The sequence below is a fragment of the Myxine glutinosa genome, chromosome 3 (assembly GCF_964187855.1).
Source record: "Myxine glutinosa chromosome 3, kmMyxGlut1.1, whole genome shotgun sequence".
NCBI lineage: Eukaryota > Metazoa > Chordata > Myxini > Myxiniformes > Myxinidae > Myxine > Myxine glutinosa.
Genome location: NC_136263.1, coordinates 53,149,216 through 53,172,570, shown reverse-complemented (window position 1 = coordinate 53,172,570; position 23,355 = coordinate 53,149,216). Strand labels below are relative to the sequence as shown.

The window sequence follows — 23,355 nt, the reverse complement described above, 5'->3', positions numbered from 1 at the left end:
GCATAATTATATAATGTGATTTTCCACATTGCCCTCTCACAGACGAATTAAAGTATAAAATCAAAGTTTCGATATTTTTAAAAGACAGCAGGAAATCTGTACAGTATTACGGATTACATAAGATAAAGGCTCTTTCGTTCACCGCTATTTTGTCCCGGGCCGGATTAATCTTTTGTGGGCCTGGTGCCAAACAAATTTGTGGGCCCCCATTTGGGAAACCATTGCAAAAAAAAACATCTGCGTGTGTGGTACAGCAGCCTCTTGATTTATGTCATAGTTGTGCTCTTGAAGATAGTCATGTAAATGAAAAGTGTGTAAATTTTTACTTCAACAGTGATGGCCTTCCTCTGTCTTTTGCTCACACTACCAACTTTGCTACTCCCCAGACGTTTTCCAGTCATGATTGCAAGGGTTACGTTTATTACAGCGGCAAAATTCATGTACAAAATGGGAACACATCACTACACGCATGACGATAAGATGGAGGGTTTCCGGAAACTGAGGGAGGAGAATGTGAGGTAGAGGAAAGTCAATCTAGCCAGAATCCGGAAACTGAGGGAGGAGGAAGGTGAGAAAGAGTGAAGGCAATCTAGCCGGCATCTGGGTGCTATCGCAAACACGTTTTCATGTTGTTTAGTGCCAAAAATTTAGTTGCAGTGTTATTCACGCATTCGAGTCACGTAATCCCAATCGCTCGTGAACGTCAATTTTAAAATGGCATAAATGACCGGCGCACACTATTCAAAAAAATGCGCAAACAGAACACACATAAAACGCGCAAACAGAACATACATAAAATGCGAGCTTACCTTACTGGAACTGGAATGTATGCCATTAAATAGTATGAGAATGAACATCGAAACGTTTTACAAAACTCGGGCTTCTTTATTCTTTACTAGCAAAGGTACCCGGCGTTGCCACGTAACACAGAGTCGCTTCGTGATGGGAATATGAAGATAAGGGGGGTGGGGGGGGGGGGGTGGCGGAGGTGGAGGGAGAGAAAAAGCAGGTGGGGGATGGGAATGGAAGCCAATGTAAAAGAAGGGGAAGGGAAAGCAGCACCATATAGAATAATTATGAGGGTTTGGCAAACTTAACAATAGGTGCTAAATAACAAAATAATTGATAAAGTATAAAATTAATTATAAATGTGGAACAGTCTCCAGGCATCTCCGGACATCCGGTTCAAACAGAATAGCAAACTACCCGTCGTTTTAAAACAGCACATATCATTCTAAGATTATAACATGGGTGACTCAACAGTCGATCTGCGGCTACAGCATCACAGCTCCCACCCATTCCCCTCCCTCCTCCTGGACTCTCAACCCACCCCTTCTAATGCATATGAAAAAACATCGAGAATATCACTCAAAGTTGAGCACCAAAGTCATCTACAGACTTGGCATTTAATATGGAATATATATTTTTTATTGACGAGTTTACTTTCTGAACTCATTATATCAATCTGGTGAGTTTATTTTACGCTTCGGTGATTTCTTGGTTGAAAGAACCATGTCACTGATTGTCTGTCGCAGCAAGAAGTCAATATCAGGATTATATCACAGGTGGCGTGACAAAATGTATGGCCAGGTACATTTGACGATTGGCTTCACAATCGGGTAAATAAGGGTTGTTGCATTCTGTATTAGTGGAAAACAACTGCTGCCTGTCTACAAAAGGTATTGCCACGTCCTCTGGAGATGGTCCGTCAACTCGACAATGCTGTTTGTCATGGAGTGGTGGCTTTACGAAATTCCGGCATGAAACAGCGTGCTATTGCTCAGCAGTATGGCATCACTCAAGATCAGGTGTCAAAGATCCTGAAACGAAATGCTCAGAGGGGTGTCCCTACTCCAATACTGAGGCCAGGACGTCCCCGCAGAACCACAAGGAGGGATGATCGCCAGCTGCACCGGTTAGTCCGCAATGGCCCTACCAAGTCAGCTAATCGGCTTAGGGCTTAGTAGCAGCAACTGAGAAATGTGCCTGTATCCAGAAGGCGAGTCAACCAACGACTGGTTCAAGCAGGCTATCGTGCCAGGCGTCCCCTGAGAAGGCCACACTTGACCAGACAACAGCGCCAGCGCCAATTGCAGTGGGCCAGAGAGCACCGTCAATGGCAGCCAGGACACTGGAATCACGTGATCTTCAGTGACGAGTCTAGATTTCTGGTCTATCGTCAAGTTGGCCACGTCCGAGTGCACAGACAAGTGCATGAAGCCTACAACGAAGATTGTATAGTGCCAAGAGTCCAAGCTGGAGGTGGTGGGGTGACCGTTTGGGCTGCTTTTCATGCAGGGGGCAAAACTGACCTGGTTGTTCTGAATGGAAACCTGAACCAGTTCAAGTACAGGGCCATTCTGGAAGAAACATTGCTTCCATTTGCTCGTGCAGTCTTTCGAGGAAACTTTGTCTTCCAAGATGACAATGCACGGCCTCATCGTGCTCGCATAATCCAACACTTTCTTGCTGACCGTGGTGTAGAGCATATGGAGTGGCCTGCCATGTCCCCGGATATGAATCCGATGGAGAACTTGTGGGCAGAATTAACGCGTCAAATCGACCACTTGGACCAGCAGCCTGCCTCTGTGCATGAATTGCAGCAGGCTATTGTCACTGCATGGCAAGCGATTCCTCTCCAAACCTTGGCAAATCTCATGAACAGCATGCCTCAACGTGTACGTGCTTTCCTGAATGCTCGTGGAGGTTACACGAAGTACTGAGCTGTAATTTTACTGTCTGTAATCCCAGTCGTAATTTAACTTTCGTTTTTGTTGAATTTTTTTTTGCCTAATGTGCAAAATAAAGAGATACTTCTGGAAAATGTACAGAGGTTAAACACAGTACTGTGCGTGAATTGAGTTTGATATCAGTTTGCATCACTTTCAAGGATCAATTTATTTGCTTCGAAATGTCAAATGTGGTTTTTGTTTCTTTTAAAGGTCACATTAACAAAATCTAGAATAATTTCAACATAATTCCAATGAACTTTTGGTTCAAAGTCATCTTGAAAAGTAAGTTCACCCCCACAAAAAAATTCCAAATTAAATGCCAAGTCTGTATAACCAAATACTCATTTTAATCTAGTCATCTATAATCAAATAGTCATTTTAATCTAGTCATCTATAATCAAAGAGTCATTTTAATCTAGTCATCGAAAATCAAATAGTCATTTTAATCTTGTCATCTTTAATCAAATAGTCATTTTAAACAAGTCATCCATAATCAAATAGTCATTTTAATCTAGTCATCTATAATCAAATAGTCATTTTAATCTAGTCATCCATAATCAAATAGTCATTTTAATCTCGTCATCTATAAATCAAATAGTCATTTTAATCTAGTCATCTATAATCAAATAGTCATTTAAATCTCGTCATCTATAATCAAATAGTCATTTTAATCTCGTCATCTATAATTAAATATCCCTGGTGTTGGGCTAGCAGCTAGGGTGCCGGCTTAGGATCCTAGGATCCTGGTTTCGAATCTCGGTCGATCGCCGAATTAATGCCAGGGGGGTTGACTCAGCCTGTCATCCTTCCGAGGTCGGCTAATTGAGTACCAGTTCACTGGTAATTCCCTGTTTGTCGTTGAAGGCGGAAAAAAGGGTTGGCGTCAGGAAGGGCATCCGGCCGTAAAACATTGCTTCAAAAAGGGGACCAAAAAACAACAACTACCACGGTCCCCGAAAAGGCCAACCCCCGCTTTGCGGGGAAAAATGGCCTCTAAACGGTGGTTTTATAATTAAATAGTCATTTTAATCTCATCATCTATAATCAAAATAGTCATTTTAATCTCGTCATCTATAAATCAAATAGTCATTTTAATCTAGTCATCTATAATCAAATAGTCATTTTAATCTAGTCATCTATAATCAAATAGTCATTTTAATCTCGTCATCTATAATCAAATAGTCATTTTAATCTATTCATCTATAATCAAATAGACATTTTAATCGAGTCATCTATAATCAAATAGACATTTTAATCTCGTCATCTATAATCAAATAGTCATTTTAATCTCGTCATCTATAATCAAATAGTCATTTTAATCTCGTCATCTATAATCAAATAGTCATTTTAATCTAGTCATCTATAATCAAATAGATATTTTAATCTCGTCATCTATAATCAAACAGTCATTTCAATCTCGTCATCTATAATCAAAAGGTCATTTTAATCTCATCATCTATAATCAAATAGTCATTTTAATCTCGTCATCTATAACCAAATAGTCATTTTAATCCAGTCATCTATAATCAAATAGTCATTTTAATCTCGTCATCTATAAATCAAATAGTCATTTTAATCTAGTCATCTATAATCAAATAGTCATTTAAATCTCGTCATCTATAATCAAATAGTCATTTTAATCTCGTCATCTATAATTAAATAGTCATTTTAATCTCATCATCTATAATCAAAATAGTCATTTTAATCTCGTCATCTATAAATCAAATAGTCATTTTAATCGAGTCATCTATAATCAAATAGTCATTTTAATCTAGTCATCTATAATCAAATAGTCATTTTAATCTCGTCATCTATAATCAAATAGTCATTTTAATCTATTCATCTATAATCAAATAGACATTTTAATCTCGTCATCTATAATCAAATAGACATTTTAATCTCGTCATCTATAATCAAATAGTCATTTTAATCTCATCATCTATAATAAAATAGTCATTTTAATCTAGTCATCTATAATCAAATAGTCATTTTAATCTCATCATCTATAATCAAATAGTCATTTTAATCTCGTCATCTATAATCAAATAGTCATTTTAATCTAGTCATCTATAATCAAATAGACATTTTAATCTCGTCATCTGTAATCAAATAGTCATTTTAATCTCGTCATCTATAATCAAATAGTCATTTTAATGTCGTCATCTATAATCAAATAGTCATTTTAATCTCGTCATCTATAATCAAATAGTCATTTTAATCTCGCCATCTATAATCAAATAGTCATTTTAATCTCGTCATCTATAATGAAATAGTCATTTTAATCTCGTCATCGAAAATCAAATAGTCATTTTAATCTCATCATCTATAATCAAATAGTCATTTTAATCTCATCATCTATAATCAAATAGTCATTTTAATGTAGTCATCTATTATCAAATAGACATTTTAATCTCGTCATCTAAAATCAAATAGTCATTTTAATCTCGTCATCTAAAATCAAATAGTCATTTTAATCTCATCATCTATAATCAAATAGTCATTTTAATCTCGTCATCTATAATCAAATAGTCATTTTAATCGAGTCATCTATAATCAAATAGTCATTTTAATCTCGTCATGTATAATCAAATAGTCATTTTAATCTAGTCATCTATAATCAAATAGTCATTTTAATCTCGTCATCTATAATCAAATAGTCATTTTAATCTCGTCATCTATAATCAAATAGTCATTTTAATCTCGTCATCTATAATCAAATAGTCATTTTAATCTCGTCATCTATAATCAAATAGACATTTTAATCTCGTCATCTATAATCAAATAGTCATTTTAATCTCGTCATGTATAATCAAATAGTCATTTTAATCTAGTCATCTATAATCAAATAGTCATTTTAATCTCGTCATCTATAATCAAACAGTCATTTTAATCTCGTCATCTACAATCAAATAGTCATTTTAATCTCGTCATCTATAATCAAATAGTCATTTTAATCTAGTCATCTATAATCAGATGGTCATTTTAATCTCGTCATTTATAATCAAATAGTCATTTTAATCTATTCATCTATAATCAAATAGTCATTTTAATCTCGTCATCTATAATCAAATAGTCCTTTTAATCTCGTCATCTATAATCAAATAGTCCTTTTAATCTCGTCACCTATAATCAAATAGTCATTTTAATCTCGTCATCTATAATCAAATAGTCATTTTAATCTAGTCATCTATAATCAAATAGTCATTTTAATCTCGTCATGTATAATCAAATAGTCATTTTAATCTAGTCATCTATATAATCAAATAGTCATTTTAATCTAGTCATCTATAATCAAATAGTCATTTTAATCTCGTCATCTATACTCAAATAGTCATTTTAATCTCGTCATTTTTCACGCTCTTTCGCTCTTTCACGAGCCTCGATCTTGTATACAAAAAAAAAAAAAAAAAAAAAAAAAATCTATAATCAAATAGTCATTTTAATCTCGTCATCTATAATCAAAGAGTCATTTTAATCTCGTCATCTATAATCAAATAGTCATTTTAATCTAGTCATCTATAATCAAATAGTCATTTTAATCTAGTCATCTATAATCAAATAGTCATTTTAATCTAGTCATCTATAATCAAATAGTCATTTTAATCTAGTCATCTATAATCAAATGGTCATTTTAATCTAGTCATCTATAATCAAATAGTCATTTTAATCTAGTCATCTATAATCAAATAGTCATTTTAATCTAGTCATCTATAATCAAATAGTCATTTTAATCTAGTCATCTATAATCAAATAGTCATTTTAATCTAGTCATCTATAATCAAATAGTCATTTTAATCTCGTCATCTATAATCAAATAGTCATTTTAATCTAGTCATCTATAATCAAATAGTCATTTTAATCTAGTCATCTATAATCAAATGGTCATTTTAATCTAGTCATCTATAATCAAATAGTCATTTTAATCTCATCATCTATAATCAAATAGTCATTTTAATATAGTCATCTATAATTAAATAGTCATTTTAATCTCGTCATCTATAATCAAATAGTCATTTTAATCTAGTCATCGATAAATCAAATAGTCATTTTAATCTCGTCATCTATAATCAAATAGTCATTTTAATCTCGTCATCTGTAATCAAATAGTCATTTTAATCTAGTCAGCTATAATCAAATAGTCATTTAAATCTCATCATCTATAATTAAAATAGTCATTTTAATCTAGTCATCTATAATCAAATAGTCATTTTAATCTAGTCATATATGATCAAATAGTCATTTTAATCTAGTCATCTATAATCAAATAGTCATTTTAATCTCATCACCTATAATCAAAATAGTCATTTTAATCTCGTCATCTATAATCAAATAGTCATTTTAATCTCATCATCTATAATCAAATAGTCATTTTAATCTCATCATCTATAATCAAATAGTCATTTTAATCTCATCATCTATAATCAAATAGTCATTTTAATCTCATCATCTATAATCAAATAGTCATTTTAATCTCATCATCTATAATCAAATAGTCATTTTAATCTCGTCATCTATAATCAAATAGTCATTTTAATCTCGTCATCTATAATCAAATAGTCATTTTAATCTCATCATCTATAATCAAATTGTCATTTTAATCTCATCATCTATAATCAAATAGTCATTTTAATCTAGTCATTTCCTCCCCCCAAGTCCTATCCCTTCCACACATCTCCCTGCTCCAAATGTTGTGTTTGTGTGCTTCCCCTTCTCTCCCCATCTTGTCTTCCGCTCCCTCTTTTTATATATTTTGTTTGTCTGGTTGATTTGTTTGTGAAGTAAATGTTAGCTCTTTCACGAGCCTCGATTCAGTATACAAAAAAAATAAATATATATATATAAAATCAAATAGTCATTTTAATCTAGTCATCTATAATCAAGTGGTCATTTTAATCTAGTTATCTATAATCAAATAGTCATTTTAATCTCGTCATCTATAATCAAATAGTCATTTTAATCTCGTCATCTATAATCAAATAGTCATTTTAATCGAGTCATCTATAATCAAATAGTCATTTTAATCGAGCCATCTATAATCAAATAGTCATTTTAATCTCGTCATCTATAATTAAATAGTCATTTTAATCGTGTCATCTATATTCAAATAGTCATTTTAATCTCGTCATCTATAATCAAATAGTCATTTTAATCGAGTCATCTATAATCAAATAGTCATTTAAATCTCATCATCTATAATCAAATAGTCATTTTAATCTCATCATCTATAATCAAATAGTCATTTTAATCTAGTCATCTATAATCAAATAGTCATTTTAATCTCGTCATCTATAATCAAATAGTAATTTTAATCTCATCATCTATAATCGTCATCTATAATCAAATAGTCATTTTAATCTCGTCATCTATAATCAAATAGTCATTTTAATCTCGTCATCTATAATCAAATAGTCATTTTAATCTCGTCATCTATAATCAAATAGTCATTTTAATCTAGTCATCTATAATCAAATCGTCATTTTAATCTCGTCATCTATAATCAAATAGTCATTTTAATCTAGTCATCTATAATCAAATAGTCATTTTAATCTCGTCATCTATAATTATCAAATAGTCATTTTAATCTAGTCATCTATAATCAAATAGTCATTTTAATCTAGTCATCTATAATCAAATAGTCATTTTAATCTCGTCATCTATAATCAAATAGTCATTTTAATCTCGTCATCTATAATCAAATAGTCATTTTAATCTCGTCATCTATAATCAAATAGTCATTTTAATCTAGTCATCTATAATCAAATAGTCATTTTAATCTCGTCATCTATAATCAAATAGTCATTTTAATCTCGTCATCTATAATAAAATAGTCATTTTAATCTCGTCATCTATAATCAAATAGTCATTTTAATCTAGTCATCTATAATCAAATAGTCATTTTAATCTCATCATCTATAATCGTCATCTATAATCAAATAGTCATTTTAATATCATCATCTATAATCGTCATCTATAATCAAATAGTCATTTTAATCTCATCATCTATAATCGTCATCTATAATCAAATAGTCATTTTAATCTCATCATCTATAATCGTCATCTATAATCAAATAGTCATTTTAGTCTCGTCATCTATAATCAAATAGTCATTTTAATCTCGTCATCTATAATTGTCATCTATAATCAAATAGTCATTTTAATCTCATCATCTATAATCGTCATCTATAATCAAATAGTCATTTTAATATCATCATCTATAATCGTCATCTATAATCAAATAGTCATTTTAATCTCGTCATCTATAATCAAATAGTCATTTTAATCTAGTCATCTATAATCAAATAGTCATTTTAATCTCATCATCTATAATCGTCATCTATAATCAAATAGTCATTTTAATATCATCATCTATAATCGTCATCTATAATCAAATAGTCATTTTAATCTCATCATCTATAATCGTCATCTATAATCAAATAGTCATTTTAATCTCATCATCTATAATCGTCATCTATAATCAAATAGTCATTTTAATCTCATCATCTATAATCGTCATCTATAATCAAATAGTCATTTTAATCTCGTCATCTATAATCAAATAGTCATTTTAATCTCATCATCTATAATTGTCATCTATAATCAAATAGTCATTTTAATATCATCATCTATAATCGTCATCTATAATCAAATAGTCATTTTAATCTCATCATCTATAATCGTCATCTATAATCAAATAGTCATTTTAGTCTCGTCATCTATAATCAAATAGTCATTTTAATCTCGTCATCTATAATCAAATAGTCATTTTAATCGAGTCATCTATAATCGTCATCTATAATCAAATAGTCATTTTAATCTCGTCATCTATAATCAAATAGTCATTTTAATCTCATCATCTATAATCAAATAGTCATTTTAATCTCATCATCTATAATCAAATAGTCATTTTAATCTCGTTGTTACATATTTAGGTGAATGTATGTAAATTACCATTCAGGTTGCTTATCCGTGTGTATTATATTAAGGGTTGTTGTGATGGGAGGGTCAGGAGCCCTTCGGAACCAGTGGCCGGAAACGGAAGTGGCCGAAAACGGAAGAAGAAAAGACACGAGGAGAGAAAAGGACGGTGCTTCTTTTTCCTCGCCCCGCGACGACGAGAAGGTGGAATCGACCTTACGCTGCGCGGAAAACGCGCCGTTGCGAAACGTCTGGCGAGAGGAGTTACCTGGGCGGTAAATACCTTTGGACACGTCCAGTCACTGTGAGTTCGTGCACGAAACCAAGCGTCCGGGACAGTTTGCCCCGTCTACAAAGACGCGTACGGGTCCGCACGTTGGGCCTCGCTCGCGTCGGAAGCCGCGCTGGGTTTTGCCCCGTCTACAAAGACGCGTACGGGTCCGCCCGTTGGGCCTCGCTCGCGTCGGAAGCCGCGCTGGGTTTTTGCCCATCTACAAGGACGCGTAAGAGTCGCACTTGGGGCCTCGCGCACGTTGGACGCCGCGCTGGGTTTGCCCCGTGGCTCGGCAAGGAGGTGCGCTGCAGCCGCGGCCCCAGTCCGAGACGGCACGTTTAGAGCACGTCCGCCCGGGGCTCGTTCAACCGCCCGTGTGCGGAGAGGAGAGACATTGACCACGGAGGGAGTCAGGAGTGGGGCTCACGTGAGGAATGTATAAGATTAAGATGGCCATCTTAGAGTTTGTGTAGATGAGTTCACATGGTTGTAATATTGATTGTGCATTGTTGATGGTTGTTGATTGCTCAGTGAATATATTATTGATTATTCCGGATCCTTGGTGTGGGGTTTCTTCTTGACCGGAATTCATATTGATTGCGTTACGAAAGCGTATAAACCATATATCTTTCTGGCGGGGTCCCTCCCACGGTCCGGGGGTCACCAAGACCAGGTAGTTACCGGGAGGACCACGTAACAGAATTGGGGGCTCGTCCAAATTACGATTTGCGGTTTCGCAATTGGGTCTACGTCCGGGATCTAAAAGTGTATAAAATAATAAAATAATAATATTTTTGGTAATTAAAATTTATTAATTAATTATTAATTGGTAATATTTTTTTTTGAGAAATTGGGGAAAGTCTTGGGGTGAAGGTTAACAGGTGTTAACGATAGGCACCATGGCGTTTGTGGCACAGAACTTTGGGGTAACCCCGAGTGAGGCACAGTTCCGAGCGTTGCTAAAGTCGGATCTCTTGAAATTGGCCAAACATTTTAACTTGGAGGTCCGAACTAATTTGAGGAAGGCAGAGTTGCAGGCCACGGTGATACAATCTATGGTGGGATTAGGAACATGGGACGAGTTAGCCTGGGAGTGGCTACCCGAAGAACCAGAAGACGTGGAGCTCCGGAAACTGGAGTTGCAATTACGGAGCCAGGAACGGATCAAAGAAGAAGAAAGGAAAGCAGAAAAGGAAAGAGCAGAAGAAGAAAGGAAAGCAGAAAAGGAAAGAGCAGAAGAAGAAAGGAAAGCAGAGGAGAGGAGAGAAGAGAAACAAGCAGAGGAAAGGAGAGTGGAACGAGAACTCCAGGAAAGGTTAGCAGAAGAAGAAAGGAAAGCAGAAAAGGAAAGAGCAGAAGAAGAAAGGAAAGCAGAAAAGGAAAGAGCAGAAGAAGAAAGGAAAGCAGAGGAGAGGAGAGAAGAGAAACAAGCAGAGGAAAGGAGAGTGGAAAGAGAACTCCAGGAAAGAAGAGAAAAGGAACAAGCAGAGGAAAGGAGAGCTGCAAGGGACCTCGAAGCAGAGGAGAGAAAAGCGGAAAGGGAATTAAAGGAACGTGACATGCAGCTTCAGCAAGAAATCAAATTCAAGGAGCTGGAGTTAATGAGAGAACGGGGAGAGGCACCACCCTTGCTGACGGGGTCGACACCTAACCAGAAAACCTGGGATGTGGGCAGACATGTGAGGCTGGTTCCACCGTTCAGTGAAAAAGAAGTCGCGAAATTTTTTCCACACTTTGAGAAAGTGGCTCGACAATTAAACTGGCCGGAGGAGGCATGGACCATACTCGTGCAAAGTGTGCTGGTGGGGAAAGCTCAGGAAATTTATTCGGCGCTACCAATGGACCAATGTGCAGATTATGAGGTACTGAAGAAGCACATCCTCAAAGCCTATGAGTTGGTTCCGGAAGCTTACAGGCAAAAATTCAGGAATGCCAGGAAGAGGGAGAGTGAGACCCATGTGGAGTTTGCCAGAGTGAAAGAAAACATGTTTGATCGGTGGTGTGAGTCAAAAGGAGTCGGGAAAGACTTCGAAACATTGCGGGACTTGATCCTGGTGGAGGAATTCCAGCAGTGTGTCCACGAGGACATCAAAGTGTACCTGCAGGAAAAGAAAGTACCGAAGTTGTGGGACGCAGCCACCATGGCAGATGATTATGCCTTAACCCACCGAATAGGGGTCCACAAACCTAACTCCTCGCCTAGACTTCAGCAGGGGAGTTATGGAACACCCGGGGCGGAGAATGACCTTACATGGCGGCGGCCTCGAGATGATTATGGGGACAACTATGATACCCCAACGGTTAGAAATCCGAGGGCTACGGGCCCAAGACAAACTTATTTTTCGGGGGGCTCAAGGCCGACCCCGAGGTTCTCCCCCGGGCCTACTTGTGCTTTTTGCCATAAAACTGGACACTTGATGTCCCAATGTTACCTCCGAAAAAGGGAGAACCCGGAACGGAATCAGTCTAGTGCGACTCCGAATGCACTGGCAAGTGTGAGAAATCATTCTTGGAGAGCAGAGCTGGGGGAAGATTCCCCTGTCAAAGGTACGGCGTCCCGGGAGAACCTTGTTCAGGAGGGCTACAAACATTTCATTTCAGAGGGGTTCGTGTCGCTGGATGGCGACCCGAGTAACCAGAAGCCAGTTAGGGTATTGAGGGACACAGGAGCACACCAATCGTTGATGCTGGAGGGCATTTTGCCATTGTCGGAGAAGACGGCAACTGGGGTTAGTGTGCTTTTACAGGGGGTCGGGGGCTATGTTAAAGCTCCGCTTCATGTCATCCAGTTGAGTTCTGAGTTGGTATCCGGGCCGGTCACCGTAGGCTTACAAGCCACCCTTCCTGTGGAGGGAATCTCTTTTATTATCGGGAATGATTTGGCCGGGGGGCGAGTTTCGGGTAATCCAAGAATGGTGGACAAGCCCAGTAAGGAAAATAACACCACTCGGTTAGAGATGGAGATTCCGGGTATCTTTCCATCCTGTGCAGTGACTCGGGCTATGGGTAGAAAGCACGCGGAAGAGAAGGAGGAAGAAAGAGAGGGGGAGTTGGAACCCTTAGAGGTACGGGAAGACAACTCGGAACAGGGAAATAACCAGGGGAGGGATTCCCAGGAATTTCGAGAAAGGGTAGCGTCTGGAACGCAAGGGGACGTGGAGTGTCCGTCGGAGACCGCAGAGAACGAAGTGGAGCAAACCGCGCTGGTCCGGAGGAGACTAGTGGAAGAACAACACGAAGACTCGGAGATCCAGAGGTTAATGGAGAAAGCCGTTACGGAAGAAGAGGCTACGAAGATACCTGTGGGGTATTTCATGAAGGGGGAAACCCTAATGAGGAAATGGAGGCCCCCGGAGGTACCCGCAGACGATGAGTGGAAAGTTCACTATCAGATTGTGGTGCCACCGCTGTACCGGAAGGAGATCTTGAGTTTGGCACATGAGACCCCTTGGGCCGGGCACCTGGGAGTGAACAAGACCTGTGACAGGATATTAGTACATTTTTTCTGGCCGGGACTGCGACGGGATGTGGCGGAGTTCTGCAAGTCCTGCCATTCTTGTCAGCTGGTGGGAAAGCCGAATCAAAAAATTCCCCCCGCCCCGTTAAAGCCAATTCCAGCTTTTGAAGAGCCATTCAGCCGAGTCATTGTGGACTGTGTGGGCCCTTTACCCAAAACCAAAGCTGGACATCAATACTTACTGACCATCATGTGTGCGTCCACCAGGTTCCCCGAGGCAGTGCCCCTGAGGAAAATAACGGCGGCAGTTATTGCAAAGGCCTTGATTAAATTTTTCACTTGGGTTGGCCTACCTAGGATCATTCAATCGGATCAGGGGACCAATTTCATGTCCACACTGTTCCAGCAAGTGGTACACCTGTTGGGGGTGGAACAAGTAAGATCCAGCGCCTACCATCCCGAGAGCCAAGGGGCCCTGGAAAGGTTTCACCAGACTTTAAAGAATATGATCCGAACGTATTGTTTTGAATGTGCCAAGGATTGGGATGAAGGGATACCCCTATTGTTGTTTGCGGCGAGGGAGTCCGTGCAGGATTCCTTGGGATTCAGCCCGTTTGAACTGGTGTTTGGACACGCAGTGCGGGGACCGTTGAAATTGGTGAAAGAACAGTGGTTACTACAGGAGTCCCGGACACCGATGAGGGAGTATGTGGCCACAGTAAAAAACCGATTGGCAAAGGCGTGTGAGGTGGCACGACGGAACTTGAGAAGGGCCCAGGGGAAAATGAAGGAGAGACATGACAAGACCTCGCAGATAAGGAATTTCAGTCCTCAGGACCGGGTGTTAGTATTGCTGCCCGTTCCAGGTCAGCCCCTCCAGGCTAGATATTTCGGTCCTTATGCAGTGGAGGAGAGGGTGAATGAGACAGACTACGTGGTGACCACTCCCGACCGACGAAAAAAGCGACAGTTGTGTCATGTCAACCGACTGAAGAAATATCATGAGAGGGAACCGGTGGAAGACGTAGTTCCTGTCTCACCGGTCGTACCAGTGACAATGGACGGAAACGCCGGTGTGAAGTTTGATAACTTGGATGACCAGGCCTGCCCCAAATTGACGAACACCGAAGTGTTGAATCATTTGGATGAGAAGTTAGGTCATTTAACAAGGGAACAGCAAGGACAACTGTCCAGCCTAATGTTCGAATTTAAACATTTGTTCACAGATGTACCTGGTCGTACGGACTTAGTATATCATGATATCGAGGTGGGGGAGGCCACTCCAGTGAAACAACACCCCTATCGGATGAACCCGGTAAAGATGGAGTACCTTCGGAAGGAGATGCAATATATGTTGGACAATGACATCATCGAACCAAGCAACAGTGAATGGAGCTCCCCATGTGTGTTGGTTCCGAAACCCGATGGCAGCTTCCGGTGTTGTACGGATTTAAAACGGGTGAATGCAGTGACCAAGACCGACTCCTATCCGCTCCCGAGGATTGACGACTGTATTGATCGAATAGGCCCAGCTAAATTTGTTACCAAATTTGACTTGCTGAAAGGGTATTGGCAGATCCCTCTTACCGATAGAGCCAAAGAAATCTCAGCTTTGGTCACTCCGAACGGGTTATATCAGTACAAGGTCCTCCCTTTTGGGTTGAAGAACGGGCCGGCGACATTTCAACGACTGATTAATAGGCTCATTGCAGACCTGGAGGGGGTGGAGGCATATCTGGATGATGTAATCATCCACACCATGACCATGGAAGACCATATTAAGCAAATCCATGCATTTTTTCAGACGATGTCCGAGGCAGGTCTGACCATCAACTTAGCCAAGAGTGAATTTGTAAGAGCACAGGTAGTGTTCCTCGGCCATGTAGTAGGGCAGGGTCAAGTACAACCAGTGACCGCCAAGGTAGAAGCTATCGATCGCTTCCAAGTCCCAAAGGGGAAGAAAGAGCTGATGAGATTCTTAGGGATGGCGGGGTGGTACCGGCGGTTCTGTAAGAATTTTTCGGATGTGGTAGCCCCTTTAACGAGTTTGTTGAGAAAGGAGACCCCATTCGTTTGGGATGGCAAATGTCAGGCGGCCTTTGCCCATGTCAAAGCGATACTAATGAGCTCTCCGGTCCTAACCGCTCCGGACTTTCAGGCACCTTTCAAGTTGGCCGTAGATGCAAGCGATGTGGGGGCGGGAGCGGTCTTGTTACAGGAAGATGAGGATGGGGTGGACCACCCCGTGTGCTACTACTCCAAAAAGTTCAATAAACATCAGGTAAATTATGCCACCGTGGAGAAAGAGACCCTGGCTCTCCTGCTAGGGCTTCAACATTATGAGGTGTATTTAGGAATCACGTCCTTTCCCATAAAGGTCTTTACGGATCACAACCCCTTAACCTTCATTCAAAGAATGAAAAATAAAAATCAGAGGTTGATGAGATGGAGTTTGGCTTTGCAGGGGTTCAACTTGGAAATTGAACATGTACGGGGCCGGGACAATGTCGTGGCGGACGCTTTGTCCAGATTGAGTTAATCTGGGGGGGGGGGGGGGTTGAGTGATCTGGTTTGTTTCTCCAAATTGGCCGGCAAAGAAAGTTTCGCTGGGTTCAAACTTTCTTTCTTGAAGGGGGGGAGTGTTACATATTTAGGTGAATGTATGTAAATTACCATTCAGGTTGCTTATCCGTGTGTATTATATTAAGGGTTGTTGTGATGGGAGGGTCAGGAGCCCTTCGGAACCAGTGGCCGGAAACGGAAGTGGCCGAAAACGGAAGAAGAAAAGACACGAGGAGAGAAAAGGACGGTGCTTCTTTTTCCTCGCCCCGCGACGACGAGAAGGTGGAATCGACCTTACGCTGCGCGGAAAACGCGCCGTTGCGAAACGTCTGGCGAGAGGAGTTACCTGGGCGGTAAATACCTTTGGACACGTCCAGTCACTGTGAGTTCGTGCACGAAACCAAGCGTCCGGGACAGTTTGCCCCGTCTACAAAGACGCGTACGGGTCCGCACGTTGGGCCTCGCTCGCGTCGGAAGCCGCGCTGGGTTTTGCCCCGTCTACAAAGACGCGTACGGGTCCGCCCGTTGGGCCTCGCTCGCGTCGGAAGCCGCGCTGGGTTTTTGCCCATCTACAAGGACGCGTAAGAGTCGCACTTGGGGCCTCGCGCACGTTGGACGCCGCGCTGGGTTTGCCCCGTGGCTCGGCAAGGAGGTGCGCTGCAGCCGCGGCCCCAGTCCGAGACGGCACGTTTAGAGCACGTCCGCCCGGGGCTCGTTCAACCGCCCGTGTGCGGAGAGGAGAGACATTGACCACGGAGGGAGTCAGGAGTGGGGCTCACGTGAGGAATGTATAAGATTAAGATGGCCATCTTAGAGTTTGTGTAGATGAGTTCACATGGTTGTAATATTGATTGTGCATTGTTGATGGTTGTTGATTGCTCAGTGAATATATTATTGATTATTCCGGATCCTTGGTGTGGGGTTTCTTCTTGACCGGAATTCATATTGATTGCGTTACGAAAGCGTATAAACCATATATCTTTCTGGCGGGGTCCCTCCCACGGTCCGGGGGTCACCAAGACCAGGTAGTTACCGGGAGGACCACGTAACACTCGTCATCTATAATCAAATAGTCATTTTAATCGAGTCATCTATAATCAAATAGTCATTTTAATCAATCATCGATAATCAAATAGTCATTTTAATCTCGTCATCTATAATCAAATAGTCATTTTAATCTAGTCATCTATAATCAAATAGTCATTTTAATCTCGTCATCTATAATCAAATAGTCATTTTAATCGAGTCATCTATAATCAAATAGTCATTTTAATCAATCATCGATAATCAAATAGTCATTTTAATCTCGTCATCTATAATCAAATAGTCATTTTAATCTAGTCATCTATAATCAAATAGTCATTTTAATCTCATCATCTATAATCAAATAGTCATTTTAATCTAGTCATCTATAATCAAATAGTCATATTAATCTCATCATCTATAATCAAATAGTCATTTTAATCTAGTCATCTATAATCAAATTGTCATTTTAATCTCGTCATCTATAATCAAATAGTCATTTTAATCTAGTCATCTATAATCAAATAGTCATTTTAATCTCGTCATCTATAATCAAATAGTCATTTTAATCTAGTCATCTATAATCAAATAGTCATTTTAATCGAGTCATCTATAATCAAATAGTCATTTTAATCTCATCATCTATAATCAAATAGTCATTTTAATCTCATCATCTATAATCAAATAGTCATTTTAATCTCGTCATCTATAATCAAATAGTCATTTTAATCTCGTCATCTATAATCAAATAGTCATTTTAATCTCATCATCTATAATCAAATTGTCATTTTAATCTCATCATCTATAATCAAATAGTCATTTTAATCTAGTCATTTCCTCCCCCCAAGCCCTATCCCTTCCACACATCTCCCTGCTCTCAAATGTTGTGTTTGTGTGCTTCCCCTTCTCTCCCCATCTTGTCTTCCGCTCCCTCTTTTTATATATTTTGTTTGTCTGGTTGATTTGTTTGTGAAGTAAATGTTAGCTCTTTCATGAGCCTCGATTCAGTATACAAAATATATATATATATATATATAAAATCAAATAGTAATTTTAATCTAGTCATCTATAATCAAGTGGTCATTATAATCTAGTTATCTATAATCAAATAGTCATTTTAATCTCGTCATCTATAATCAAATAGTCATTTTAATCTCGTCATCTATAATCAAATAGTCATTTTAATCGAGTCATCTATAATCAAATAGTCATTTTAATCGAGCCATCTATAATCAAATAGTCATTTTAATCTCGTCATCTATAATTAAATAGTCATTTTAATCGTGTCATCTATATTCAAATAGTCATTTTAATCTCGTCATCTATAATCAAATAGTCATTTTAATCGAGTCATCTATAATCAAATAGTCATTTAAATCTCATCATCTATAATCAAATAGTCATTTTAATCTCATCATCTATAATCAAATAGTCATTTTAATCTAGTCATCTATAATCAAATAGTCATTTTAATCTCGTCATCTATAATCAAATAGTCATTTTAATCTCATCATCTATAATCGTCATCTATAATCAAATAGTCATTTTAATCTCGTCATCTATAATCAAATAGTCATTTTAATCTAGTCATCTATAATCAAATCGTCATTTTAATCTCGTCATCTATAATCAAATAGTCATTTTAATCTAGTCATCTATAATCAAATAGTCATTTTAATCTCGTCATCTATAATCAAATAGTCATTTTAATCTAGTCATCTATAATCAAATAGTCATTTTAATCTCGTCATCTATAATCAAATAGTCATTTTAATCTCGTCATCTATAATCAAATAGTCATTTTAATCGAGTCATCTATAATCAAATAGTCATTTTAATCTCATCATCTATAATCAAATAGTCATTTAAATCTCATCATCTATAATCAAATAGTCATTTTAATCTCGTCATCTATAATCAAATAGTCATTTTAATCTCGTCATCTATAATCAAATAGTCATTTTAATCGAGTCATCTATAATCGTCATCTATAATCAAATAGTCATTTTAATCTCATCATCTATAATCGTCATCTATAATCAAATAGTCATTTTAGTCTCGTCATCTATAATCAAATAGTCATTTTAATCTCGTCATCTATAATCAAATAGTCATTTTAATCGAGTCATCTATAATCGTCATCTATAATCAAATAGTCATTTTAATCTCGTCATCTATAATCAAATAGTCATTTTAATCTCATCATCTATAATCAAATAGTCATTTTAATCTCGTCATCTATAATCAAATAGTCATTTTAATCTCGTCATCTATAATCAAATAGTCATTTTAATCGAGTCATCTATAATCAAATAGTCATTTTAATCAATCATCGATAATCAAATAGTCATTTTAATCTCGTCATCTATAATCAAATAGTCATTTTAATCTAGTCATCTATAATCAAATAGTCATTTTAATCTCGTCATCTATAATCAAATAGTCATTTTAATCGAGTCATCTATAATCAAATAGTCATTTTAATCAATCATCGATAATCAAATAGTCATTTTAATCTCGTCATCTATAATCAAATAGTCATTTTAATCTAGTCATCTATAATCAAATAGTCATTTTAATCTCATCATCTATAATCAAATAGTCATTTTAATCTAGTCATCTATAATCAAATAGTCATATTAATCTCATCATCTATAATCAAATAGTCATTTTAATCTAGTCATCTATAATCAAATTGTCATTTTAATCTCGTCATCTATAATCAAATAGTCATTTTAATCTAGTCATCTATAATCAAATAGTCATTTTAATCTCGTCATCTATAATCAAATAGTCATTTTAATCTAGTCATCTATAATCAAATAGTCATTTTAATCGAGTCATCTATAATCAAATAGTCATTTTAATCTCGTCATCTATAATCAAATAGTCATTTTAATCTAGTCATCTATAATCAAATAGTCATTTTAATCTCATCATCTATAATCAAATAGTCATTTAAATCTCATCATCTATAATCAAAATAGTCATTTTAATCTCGTCATCTATAATCAAATAGTCATTTTAATCTCGTCATCTATAATCAAATAGTCATTTTAATCTAGTCATCTATAATCAAATAGTCATTTTAATCTCGTCATCTATAATAAAATAGTCATTTTAATCTCGTCATCTATAATCAAATAGTCATTTTAATCTCGTCATCTATAATCAAATAGTCATTTTAATCTCATCATCTATAATCGTCATCTATAATCAAATAGTCATTTTAATCTCATCATCTATAATCGTCATCTGTAATCAAATAGTCATTTTAATCTCATCATCTATAATCGTCATCTATAATCAAATAGTCATTTTAATCTCATCATCTATAATCGTCATCTATAATCAAATAGTCATTTTAATCTCGTCATCTATAATCAAATAGTCATTTTAATCTAGTCATCTATAATCAAATAGTCATTTTAATCTCGTCATCTATAATCAAATAGTCATTTTAATCTCATCATCTATAATCAAATAGTCATTTTAATCTCGTCATCTATAATCAAATAGTCATTTTAATCAATCATCGATAATCAAATAGTCATTTTAATCTCGTCATCTATAATCAAATAGTCATTTTAATCTAGTCATCTATAATCAAATAGTCATTTTAATCTCATCATCTATAATCAAATAGTCATTTTAATCTAGTCATCTATAATCAAATAGTCATATTAATCTCATCATCTATAATCAAATAGTCATTTTAATCTAGTCATCTATAATCAAATTGTCATTTTAATCTCGTCATCTATAATCAAATAGTCATTTTAATCTAGTCATCTATAATCAAATAGTCATTTTAATCTCGTCATCTATAATCAAATAGTCATTTTAATCTAGTCATCTATAATCAAATAGTCATTTTAATCGAGTCATCTATAATCAAATAGTCATTTTAATCTCGTCATCTATAATCAAATAGTCATTTTAATCTAGTCATCTATAATCAAATAGTCATTTTAATCTCATCATCTATAATCAAATAGTCATTTAAATCTCATCATCTATAATCAAAATAGTCATTTTAATCTCGTCATCTATAATCAAATAGTCATTTTAATCTCGTCATCTATAATCAAATAGTCATTTTAATCTAGTCATCTATAATCAAATAGTCATTTTAATCTCGTCATCTATAATAAAATAGTCATTTTAATCTCGTCATCTATAATCAAATAGTCATTTTAATCTCGTCATCTATAATCGTCATCTATAATCAAATAGTCATTTTAATCTCATCATCTATAATCGTCATCTGTAATCAAATAGTCATTTTAATCTCATCATCTATAATCGTCATCTATAATCAAATAGTCATTTTAATCTCATCATCTATAATCGTCATCTATAATCAAATAGTCATTTTAATCTCGTCATCTATAATCAAATAGTCATTTTAATCTAGTCATCTATAATCAAATAGTCATTTTAATCTCGTCATCTATAATCAAATAGTCATTTTAATCTCATCATCTATAATCAAATAGTCATTTTAATCTCGTCATCTATAATCAAATAGTCATTTTAATCTCGTCATCTATAATTATCAAATAGTCATTTTAATCTCATCATCTATAATCGTCATCTATAATCAAATAGTCATTTTAATCTCGTCATCTATAATCAAATAGTCATTTTAATCTCGTCATCTATAATCAAATAGTAATTTTAATCTCATCATCTATAATCGTCATCTATAATCAAATAGTCATTTTAATCTCGTCATCTATAATCAAATAGTCATTTTAATCTCGTCATCTATAATCAAATAGTCATTTTAATCTCATCATCTATAATCGTCATCTATAATCAAATAGTCATTTTAATCTCGTCATCTGTAATCAAATAGTCATTTTAATCTCGTCATCTATAATCAAATAGTCATTTTAATCTCGTCATCTATAATCAAATAGTCATTTTAATCTAGTCATCTATAATCAAATAGTCATTTTAATCTCATCATCTATAATCGTCATCTCTCATCAAATAGTCATTTTAATCTCATCATCTATAATCGTCATCTATAATCAAATAGTCATTTTAATCGAGTCATCTCTAATAATCTATAATGTAATATGAATTTTAAAAACGTCGTCCGTTGTGTTAAAAACTCAGTTACACCACTTAGGATTGTATCGCCATGGCTTACAAACCGGTTGATAAATGGAACGACTTGCTTTTATGGCATTATTTCACGAGACTATATATATGCCACGTGGCCAGACTTAACCAGGGCCAGGTTTACAATGGGTCCAATAGCGCCTCGGAGCCAGGTCCACAATCAGAGATGGCCCAGAATGACCAAGATAGTTGTTTTAAAGTGTACACATTGCGAAACGTTTCAATAAAGAATACAGGGTGTTTCAAAAAGATTGATACAACTTTGACTTCCTGCCATTTCTTTGTTTTTTGACCGATACCGTTTTCCTTTTAAGGGTTTGGTGGTGTTGTCGTGGTATTTGTTCCCTGGGATTTCTTTCTCCGTAGCTCAACTATGCCATTGACAGTGGAGCAAAAGACAAAAGTGGTGGCTCTGTGGTATGAGACTAAATCATATGTAGACACCCGCTGGAGGTTCTGCCGGGAAGAAGACGTCAGAGCACGTGATGGATCCACAAATTGTGCCCTTCAACATATTGTGAAACATTTTGAGCACAAGGGTACAGTGCACAACCAGAGCAAGGGCAACAGTGGCAGGCCAACATCAGTAACCAAGAGACAAGCAAACATCGACGCCGTGCGGGATTCTACAGTGGACAGTCCCAAGAAGCCCCACCGCCGGCGCTCCCAGGAGCTGGGCATCAAAGCAACATCAGTCTGGCGTATCCTCACTAAGGAACTGAAGCTTTTCCCATGCATCATCTACATCAGGCATAAACCGAGTCAAGATGACATGAGAAGGAGACTTGATATGTGCAATTGGTTCAGTGACTTGGATGGAGCGGAACCCAAACTGGATCAACCTGATGTGGTTCAGTGATGAAGCCCATTTCCACTTGAATGGTGCCATCAACAACCACAACAACATTTACTGGGAGGCAGAACCACCTGATACCTACAGGAAACTTGGACAGAACTTTGGAATCAGGATCAATGCCTGTCTGAACAGCGGAGGGGCACACATCGGGAACGTCAATTACAAGGATTTTGCGTAAATGCCAATTTCAGACCTTGGGCTCTCACTAACTCCAGCAGTCACTTCCTGCAATAGCAATCAGCGATATAAAATACCACGTCATAAGGTTTCAAGAAATGTTTGGTTCATGTTCCTGAGGTTTCTGTTTCTTTGTAAATTAACGTTTAAAGTTGTATCACTCTTTTTGAAACAACCTGTGTGTACCGGGATCAAATTTAATGCTACTTTAAAAAAAAAACATTTT

At 36.8% G+C, this 23,355-nt stretch overlaps 1 protein-coding gene across 2 annotated transcripts in view; it reads left to right on the top strand.

Annotated features, from left to right (window-relative positions):
• Nucleotides 1-23,355, top strand: part of LOC137423565 (sorting nexin-9) — a 95,033-nt gene that overhangs the window by 7,528 nt on the left and 64,150 nt on the right. The window lies entirely within an intron of this gene.